This window comes from Solanum lycopersicum, chromosome 3 (assembly GCF_036512215.1).
Source record: "Solanum lycopersicum chromosome 3, SLM_r2.1".
Lineage (NCBI taxonomy): Eukaryota > Viridiplantae > Streptophyta > Magnoliopsida > Solanales > Solanaceae > Solanum > Solanum lycopersicum.
In genome coordinates, this window is record NC_090802.1 from 32,750,621 (window position 1) to 32,760,083 (window position 9,463).

Here is a 9,463-nt window from a genome sequence, read left to right on the forward strand (position 1 = left end):
TACCGAGATCTCGTATTCGTTCAATAAAGAACGAGAACTAGCTCACCAGTAAAGGAGAGGGGCGGACTAACTTGACCGGTAGAAGGTGAGAATAGTCAATAAATCGGAAGAGGAATGTTGATCGCCTTAGTTTATGTTTCTGTTTCCCTGTTCATTAATAGGGGCTCCCAAATCCGAATTATTTGAGGAACAAAGTAGCTCGAAAAACGAGAGAGGAACAACTGGCTAATTTCACACTTACCTATGAGTTATGAGAAAAGAGGTTTCTAGAACAGGTAGTGGGTACCGGCTCGCCGAAGACTCATTCTTTCCTCGGGGATGACTTCTTGCTGACCTAAGCTCAAAGAGGTGAGAACTCTCAATCGAATGTGATCGACACGACAGCCCCATCCTTCTGCTTTCCTTTGTATGAAATGAGGGCCCCCCTATCACTTAATGGCAACCTCCTAACCCGCGGAACCTGCTTGCCCGTTGGTTAGCTGCATCTGTTCTTTGAACATGGATGGCGGTACCGATTATAAGTCGTTCTTGTTCTCTTAAAGACTTGTCTCATAAGAGAAAAAAATGACCTGCGGGATTTCACTCTCCTGCGCTAGTTAATCAGATGCCATCTGAGTCGCCACCAATCATTAATCATGATGGGGATATTGGTCATCTTCTAGCTTACTCTACTATAACTACTATAACTTCCACGGCTGCTACTAAGCTAATAAGATCGAGGGGCCATAGGCGGTGATTAAAAAATGTTCATTTTATTTGATAAGTAATCAAGGAGCTAATAGTATATAGCACTACGATGAGGCTTAGTGAAAAACTAAACTGATTAAAGTTAGCCCAACCAAAGGACTAATCCAGCTACAAATGAAAGAGTAAAGCGCACTATGTTCATTCCACTTCCAATTAAATATGTTACGCATAGTGAAGTTTGCCAATCCTGTTCCTGTTAGGAATCAATTTGATAAAAAATATACAACCACAATCTCTCTCTCTTTCTTATCCCGTCTCTTAAAGAAAAGCGCCTCGAGGATATCAATCATAATTCTAATTAATATAGTAGACAAAACCAATGATTATCCCTGTCTCTTGTTGTTCTTCCATTCCCGACACCAAACCAAGTACGTGCTCTTTTTTAGTAGTCGTTTTAAATATCCTTTGGGATTTTTTTACCCTATCTCGACCTTTTAACCCTCGGAGAATTCTATCCTTAGTCTAGTGAAAACACATTAGGAAAATGGTAATTTTAGATCCCTTGTTCCCTTAGGATTAGGAAACCTATATCCATGACGAAACTTTCCTCTTCCACTGCTTGTCCCTCATCACACAGGATGAACATATGAACTTCTCGACCAGGATCCAACAAATCTTTACCGCGACCATGACGAACAACTGGGGGCAAGAGAACATTCTTAAATACAGATAGGCAGAAGACATTACGCTTGCCATAAACGCTTTCCTTCAATTACCGATGAACAAACAAACCAAGCGAGCTCAATGCAAAGAAGTCGAGTGAGGGGATCTAGTTACTTTGTATAATTTGTCTTACCTATAGGCAATGCTAATGGAAGACGGAAGTCAAACAAGGCGATGCCTATTGACATAGCCTATAGATTTGGTAATTCATATTGTGAAAGTACTTAACTTCAGATTCAATAAAGATCTGGAATAAGACACGAAAGGTCAATGCAGAATAGCTAATCTAGAGCTAAAGAAAGATTTTGACTTTATCAATTAATATCCTACAGCTTCCATTCGTCTTTCACAACCGCCCCAGGAAAGTAATTATCATTAACAGGGAGAACTTTGATATCTAACTACGACACCTATGGGGCATGAAGGGTTTAAGAATAAGAACAAGTGACGGAGAAGTCGTTTACTGATTAGCTGCTTGAACATGGAAAGATGTCAGCATATCTGCTCTTAGATGAGTATCCGCTCTTGCTGGTGTTGTTGGAATAAGCGCTGCTATTGAAGACGGTCTTAGAGAAGGAGCTGCTAAAGCAACTCCCAAATAACTTTCCTGTTGATGCTACAACACCACTCTTGCCGCGAAAAAAGCGTCTTAGCTTGCTTTTCTTTCAGAACAAATAGCTTGTTTTCAGGACAAATGAAAGAAGAGGTTGTAGATAGTTGTTACTTGGCTTACTTTACTGGAGATTGCATACCTGTCACTCGCTTTGCCTCACTGTGTTTTGAATATCCCTACTCTCGAACCTCTCTTGGGGGCAATGATAAATCACCTAAGACCGCTAATGTTCCATATAATTCAAGAACAAGACATTCTCAATGTCTTGCCTTTCGCATGGGTTTTCTTTGAAATTGGATTTCAAACAAAGTTCCTTTCCCAAAGCGGGAACAAGTTGGTGCGACTGATTAAAGAAGAAGGACAACTCGCAATGGTACTATGGCTAGTTGGAAATCCTTTCAATCCAATCGCTTGATTAACATGAATGTGAAACAGTTGCAACCGATCCTGCATACCCATCATCCGCCGCTTAAAGTAATGGCCAAGATTTCTATGGATTCAGCCATGTGGAAAAATAGTGTTGTGGGCAATTCAGTGTGTAGTGTCACCCCTGGGACACTAGCGAGTCTGTCCCTAATAATTAGGTCCATGAATCCAGAGTGCTGTCGCACTAAACGACTACCGTTCCTTAGATACTCCAATCCACAATCTGTATTGTCCTTGAACCTAGACCATGGAAGGTTGGTTATAGTCCCATTCTATTAGTGGGATCATCGAGGACTACCCTAATCCTAGAAGAGAAGTAGGCAGGACTTTCAGTTACAATGTCTAGGTTGGGCAAGCCGCCTTTCTCTTTTCTAAAGCCAATCGATTATCGAATTTCACCAAGCCAACTACCACTACCTGGGGATTTCTAGATCCACTCTAAGTATAGCATTAATATTACAAACTCCATGAAAGTAGGAGATTGATTAGCTATAGTCAAATCTCGTGACGGTGATCAAAGAGCATTGGCTACGATACTATAACCTCTGCTCCTGACACCCAGATCAAAACATTACGATTAACTCCGGTGCTGCATGCTGGTGGAGGTTGGGAGTATCTCAACTATGAATAAGAAGTGAAAGAAGCCCTAGATCCGCCTCTTACTTACCTACCTTCCTAGACTAGCTAGTCAGGGCAAAGCATTCTTAGCATTAGTAGTTTTGGCACGATAGACTCATGAGATGTGACCTCATGATGGGTCGATGGGAATGGCTCGTGATCGTGCATTCAATCAATTTCCCTTGGAAATAATGGTCAATGTTTGCCGTAAATAAACAGATGAGTTTGATTCAAGCATCCGAACAAGAATACGGTTAAGATACCCCAAACAAGCAGCCACTTAGGATTTTTTTGTTTTTTCTATCCCGGAGGGCGGGTGTCGTGACAACGCCTTCCTCTACGGTCTCTATTCGTAGGAATAGAATCGTCCAACTAGTTGAGTCTATCACTGAAGTCAGCCAAGAGTCACTCAGGGAAATTGTACTTGTACTACTCAGCTGTTATAGTCCATTAGAGTGTTTGAAATCCCTAAATCCTGACTCTGTACGGAGTATTAGGCTTGAGTTATTGTCCGTATCCCGTACTACTTGTCTGAAGTAGGAAAGAGTGTGATCTCAGTTTCCTAGCAAGTTAAAGGGAGACCACGAGGGTCTTACTTATGGTTCACTTTAGTCCATTAATAATTAATAGGTCTAATAATCCTTCTTGTCCGGTAAGCAAAAACAAGCAAGGGAGCCTCTGGCTTCGTCCATTCGTCTCGCCATAACACAAGTTGTGGTATAATCTGTCTATAACTCACTCGATTCAGTAAGATAAAGATATGGTTTGATGTGTGAGGCCTCACTTCACTAACAAAAGTCGCTTCCTCGTGAACTCCGTTAACTAGGCGCTCGTCTCCAAGTAGTTAGTCTGTTCTCTCGTGGAGAAAGCCTTACTCTCGTTTCGTTCGAACGTAGCCCGCAGGAGTCAAGGGGTTGTAGGGGAGACTTCCAGAGATAATTACAGCGAGGGGAGGTGAAGAGCATTCTTGCTTTGCGAATATCGACTTCACTAACCCCCAACCCGGCTAAATGGTTTGATGCCTGCATTTAAACTAACTCACCATATGCTAGTATGCTAGTGTGAGGCTGAGAAAGTATATAAAGTATATATAGGGCAAAGGTTTTCAAAAATCCATTCTTAGTGACGACATTGTTATCGCCGATGAAAAGGTTGCAAACGTGTATACGGCCCCCTGATAGGACTGCAACCTAACTATGAACTAACTATATTGGTTAAAAAGTAGCTAGTCTCTGACAAAGGTGCTATTGAGTTCGCTAAGCCATTTATATGCAATGAAGGTTGAACGGATTTCTCTCCAATCTCCTTTCGCCCGTTCACTCAGTACTTAGTAGCAGCTCCCGTATTCACGATTCGCGAGGGTTGAAAATGGATTTCAGACAATATGAACAACAATAACTCAACATTCTCAAGTTCACCAATTGAGCAAGTCCGGCATATCGTTGCAAAGTAGTACACTCAAGTGGAGTGCACCTAATGGACGGATACAGAGATAGTATCAAGAAAGATCTTGTGATTACATTCGTCAAACCAAATATATTTAGCAGTCGTAAAAGAAGTGACGGGGCTCAAAGGAAGTAAACAAGTCATCCTTTGAAGCTAAGCACTTTTCATCTTTTGTAGGAAAATCCCCTTCTGTAGTCTTGGGAAATTGAGCGACGCATCCACATAATCACAAGAATTTTGTTCTTTTGAACAAGCCTTCTAAATCCAAATTTTTTGTCCTTTTATTTGAGTTCATTATAATAATAACTGGAGGGTTTCATTAATGAAAATAAAAGCGGAGGCCAGCCATCTGCTAGCATTGTGGTTTTCCATCGATTCTTTATCAATGGCCCACCCTTTCTTTGAACCTTGTCAATGACCGAACTTAAAGATATGAACTGAGTGCCATTTGATGAGTAACTGAGAACAAAGGATAGGGATATGGAAAGAATGAAGTAATTAAAGAGGAAGTCATTGATAGTAGTAACGACTTGTCACGATCCATTGGTTCATATAGAATCCATGTCCTAGGTGTATCAAAAAACATTCTTTTCGCTAAGCGTATATAATAAAATAGAGTGAAAAGGTCCACCTCGAAACCAAGGGGGTACTAACTAATAGCTGAGTCCTCTCCGAACCGCAGGAGATATTTGCCCATCATACGGCTCACCAACTTCACTTGCCTCTATGGGAGGCTCGCTCCGGGCAGGTTCGGATCACTTACAATACATGGGCTCTACGAAGTAAGGGGTTGGGTTAGGAGCGTTTTCAATATGATTCTTTCCTGTATTTGTTCGATGAGAAATGCGAGTCTATTTTGTCCACTTTGTTCATACCCCTCAATCAAAATGATTAAAATGGAAGGCGAGCTTGCTTCTTATTCCCGTGTTTGATCTCTTCCATCTCTGCCTGGCTTGTTGTCACCTATGTTGAAGAAAGGTTTGGAACCCTGTAGAGAATGAAGAGGGGACAATGATCTTCCTCTCAACAGTGCTTTTTGAGGATCCACTCTCCCCCCTGAAAAAGTAAGGCCCCGTTAAGCCTGGGCTAAGATGGGGATAAAGAGTAAGGATTGAAGCCCCCTTAGCTCTGCCAGGCACTGGACAGGGGTTAGCTTTGTAAATGTATAGAGCCAAGTGTAGTGTGGTGTAGTAGTAGGCACTTCTGGGCCCCTTCCCGTCTACTGGATCACTCCAGTGCTTCGGGTACTGCGGACCCTCTGCCATCCGTTGCAGCAGAGCCGTTTCATGGGGGGGGGGCTAAGTTCAATTCTTTGAATCAAAGGTTGAATGAAATCGATTCTTTTTAGATAACAAAATCGAAATCGGATAGGATAGATGGATGGATCTATCTTTCTATTCATATATATTACTAAGAAAAATGGATTTCTATAGTGTTGTAGTGTAGCAACAAGCCCCAAATCTATTGTCATTGATGCATAAATAAAGATACCAATTAGTAGTGATTGAATTCCTTCTATAGTTCCACATTAGAAACCAGTACAAATATAACCTACATGTCCAATTGAACTATGAGCTAGAAGTCTTTTTACTTTCGTTTGGTCCATGGCGGCCAGTGCTCCTAAGATCATAGAAGCAATGCTGCAGAAAAAGAAGATTTGTTGCAATGTAGCTCCATAAGAACCATAAATAGAAACACGTATAATATTAGCAGAAATAGAGATTTTAGGCGCAATAGAAAGGAATTGTTGTACCGGGGTGGGTGAAACCTCATAGATATCAGGTGCCCACATATAAAGAGTCAAAAGATATATAGAGTCCGAAGGGTAGGAGGTTTTCTTCGGGGCTCGAGAGATGGAATAGATAGGGCCCCACAAGTTTGAAATTCACTGCTGGGGAATTCACACGAAAGGGAACGAGGAATTTTCAATGAAAAAAGTGCTCTCTAAATCGAACATGAAAGTAGTTTTCAGTCAGATGACTTTTCCTGTAACTCTACTCTTGACTTGGATTATATATCAAAAAAGGTCCACTCTCAGCTATTCCACACGCTGCCTAGCAGAGATGTGGTTATCTGAAGTGGATTCTCTCTTTTGTAGTAGATGCCGAACCTGCTGTGCCCCATTGACTAAGAAGGGGGCGGACACAGCAGCTACATAGACCCCTTCCTTTCAGTTGTTGCCAGCGCTTTCCTGGGCCGAGCTGAAATTTTTTATTAGAAAGGGCAGGAAAATCCCGAAGGTTGCTATCCCAATAGAAAGGGCGGAATGAGGAGAGGGGCGTTAGGCCACTTGACTATAAGGAGAGGGCGTTCATCCACTTAAATATAAGGAGAGGGCCCGACAATCATACCACGATGGTCAAAAAAGCATGTTCCCTTCAGATAAAACGCACCGTAGTCCATCCTCCGCCTTCTTCATTTTTTATGAAAAAAATCTCGATCTCCGAAAGCGTTTTCCTTCCCCCACCGCACCTTCCTCCCTTCGTCGAGCCTTTACTTTAATGGTAGGGGAAAGCATTCCCTTATCTGAACTTGGTGGGCATTCTTTCCAGCCTTAGTTAAAAAGGGGGTGGGTTTGTCTTGAACATAGGCTCAAACATAATTTGAAGGGTCCTAGCTATGCCATGCGTTCAATAAAAAATCTGGAAAGCTGCAGGGATGACAAAAAGAGGGCGCTTTCATGTGTTGCACCGAAAAAAGGACCTAAGAGACAAGCATCTTATCTTAGGTTTCTTCCTCCCGCGCCCGTCGCCGCCCGGCCCGCATTGGAGGGGAAGATTAGCAAAGCGGGAAAAGAAAGAGGGAAGGGGAGCAACATCTTATACGGAACGGTCTCCACGTTTATTATTTTGGCAGAAATGATCCATTCCATTCTGCGCTTCGGGGAACCAAAAAATTGGACTTGAGAATCAAGGATGGATAGACAAGATATAGATAAACGATATATATATATATATATATATATATATATATATATATATATATATATATATATATATATATATCTCACAAAACAATTGTAAGATAAAGAGCAGATGAATGCTATCCCCTATATCGAACATTCATTCCTATCTATGGATAGAAAGATCTTCGTCAAATACCGGACTTTGCCTCTTTATAGGAATTACTCATATCCAAAGCAACTTTTCACAAGCACCCCACCCCATACAACTAGTTGGGGGGGCTGTTTGCCTTTTGAATCAAACAAAGTAAGTAGTAGGGGCGTTCAGCCACTTGACTGTAAGGAGAGGGGCTTCATAAAACCTTTCATTCTAAAGGAAAGAGAGAACCAACCTTTAGTCAATAGGAGACTTACTTCCCTCTTTCCGACCTCATCACTTCAATTCAAGGGCAAACCTATTTCCTAGTCACCGGGCTGAGCGCACCTTTGGTACTTCAATAGGGCGAGCAGTTTGATAGTGACTTCATTTGTTTGGTAGGGCAACGAAAGGCTACTTCAATGACGAAAATAGCCGGAAACTCGAGAGGGTCGCCTTTGGAGAAGCGTTTGCCAGTAACCAAAGCCTCACTCTGATTACGTCGTGAGGCTGACGGAAACCAATCCATTAACCCGGAAATGAAATGTTATTCGTTCCCTTTCGTCAAGTAGGTAAAGTAGGCATATGAACCACTTTGCCTTAGACTCTATTGGAACAAAGCAAAGAAGGAGGCGGAATGGAGAAAGGAAAGGAACAAGGGCGGTCTTACGAAGGCTGCTGTTTCGGGGGTAGAGTACAATACTAAAGGTTCTCGGACTTCCAGGCAGTTTTTCTTTTGGGCAGCTGTTCACCGTTGGATCTCGCCAATAAAGTCCCCTATAGTTTTCGTTACAAAGATATCTTTTTTTTTCATTGTTCCCAGGGATTTTTTGGGGAATCTGCTCCCATGCTGCAAATAGTCAAATCTGAACTGAACCCTGTCGCTCTTCTTTCTTTCCTCGTGAGCAGGAAGCACACCAGCAGCGTGCGTTGCGTGATTCTACTGTGTTTTTTGCACTTGACTGGGTTGAAAGTTGACCGGAAGATAACTTTGATTCGCCCGGCCAGCAGGCGGGCGGTGTGCTTATCTTGTGTGACAACACTACAGAGCGAGTTGCTCTTATAGGCTGGCAACTGTGTGACAACACTACAGAGAAAGCGGCACTTTTGTGTAACATGCTATGGTCTCAACGCCCTTACGAGGAAGTGATGAGTTTCACGCGCTCTAAGCCCGGCCTGCGCGCGGTTAGAAAGATTGGCCATAAAGAGGTACCACCCACCCTACCCTACCAGCTATAGGCGGCCGTCCTACAGCTGCCCGAAAAGGAACTGCAGTGATCTTGAATAGGGATCCTACAACGATAAATAGAATCCCCATAAAAATACCACTAGATCAAGCACCAGAGATTTCGTATCCGGTTTAAAATCTTGGCTAATTGATCGAAGTGGGTAGCTCCAGTAGACCCATAGATCATGGAACAAATAGGGTGGGTAGGCCTAAGCACCACACTACATGTATAGACGCAAACCCCCCTCGTTACCGTACGTGCGACTCTCACCGCATATAGCTTGCACAAAGACTCCAAAATCCATCCCGAGCCCTTTCTTCCACCTCTCATCTCCAATCCTCGATGAAACTTGCATTCCCCAGGAACTATGAAATGGGGGTCTTTCCTTCGCCTATCGTATGTATCAGCTTCGCTTCGTCCCGAACCAAGGAGGCATTCTGGTGGACGCATGCGTGTAGAAAGGCCGACGACTACATAAGCTAAAAGACTACGACTACAAGACAGGCCGGAAGCGACTCGCTCTTATTCTCGTTGGGATTGGATATAAATGGGAAATCTACAGATCGTAGTAGTTCTCCAACCTCTCTAACTAACATACGATACAATTTCACTTCACGGCACGACAAAAAAAAAGAAAGGGCTTCACTCGGTTGGCCTTCCTACGCTGACGAATGCCTCTTTTC

At 42.7% G+C, this 9,463-nt stretch overlaps 1 pseudogene; it reads right to left on the reverse strand.

The window, feature by feature from the left end:
* Positions 1-4,648: 4,648 nt before the first annotated feature.
* On the reverse strand, positions 4,649-9,230 carry LOC112941143 (uncharacterized; annotated as a pseudogene).
* Positions 9,231-9,463: the final 233 nt, after the last annotated feature.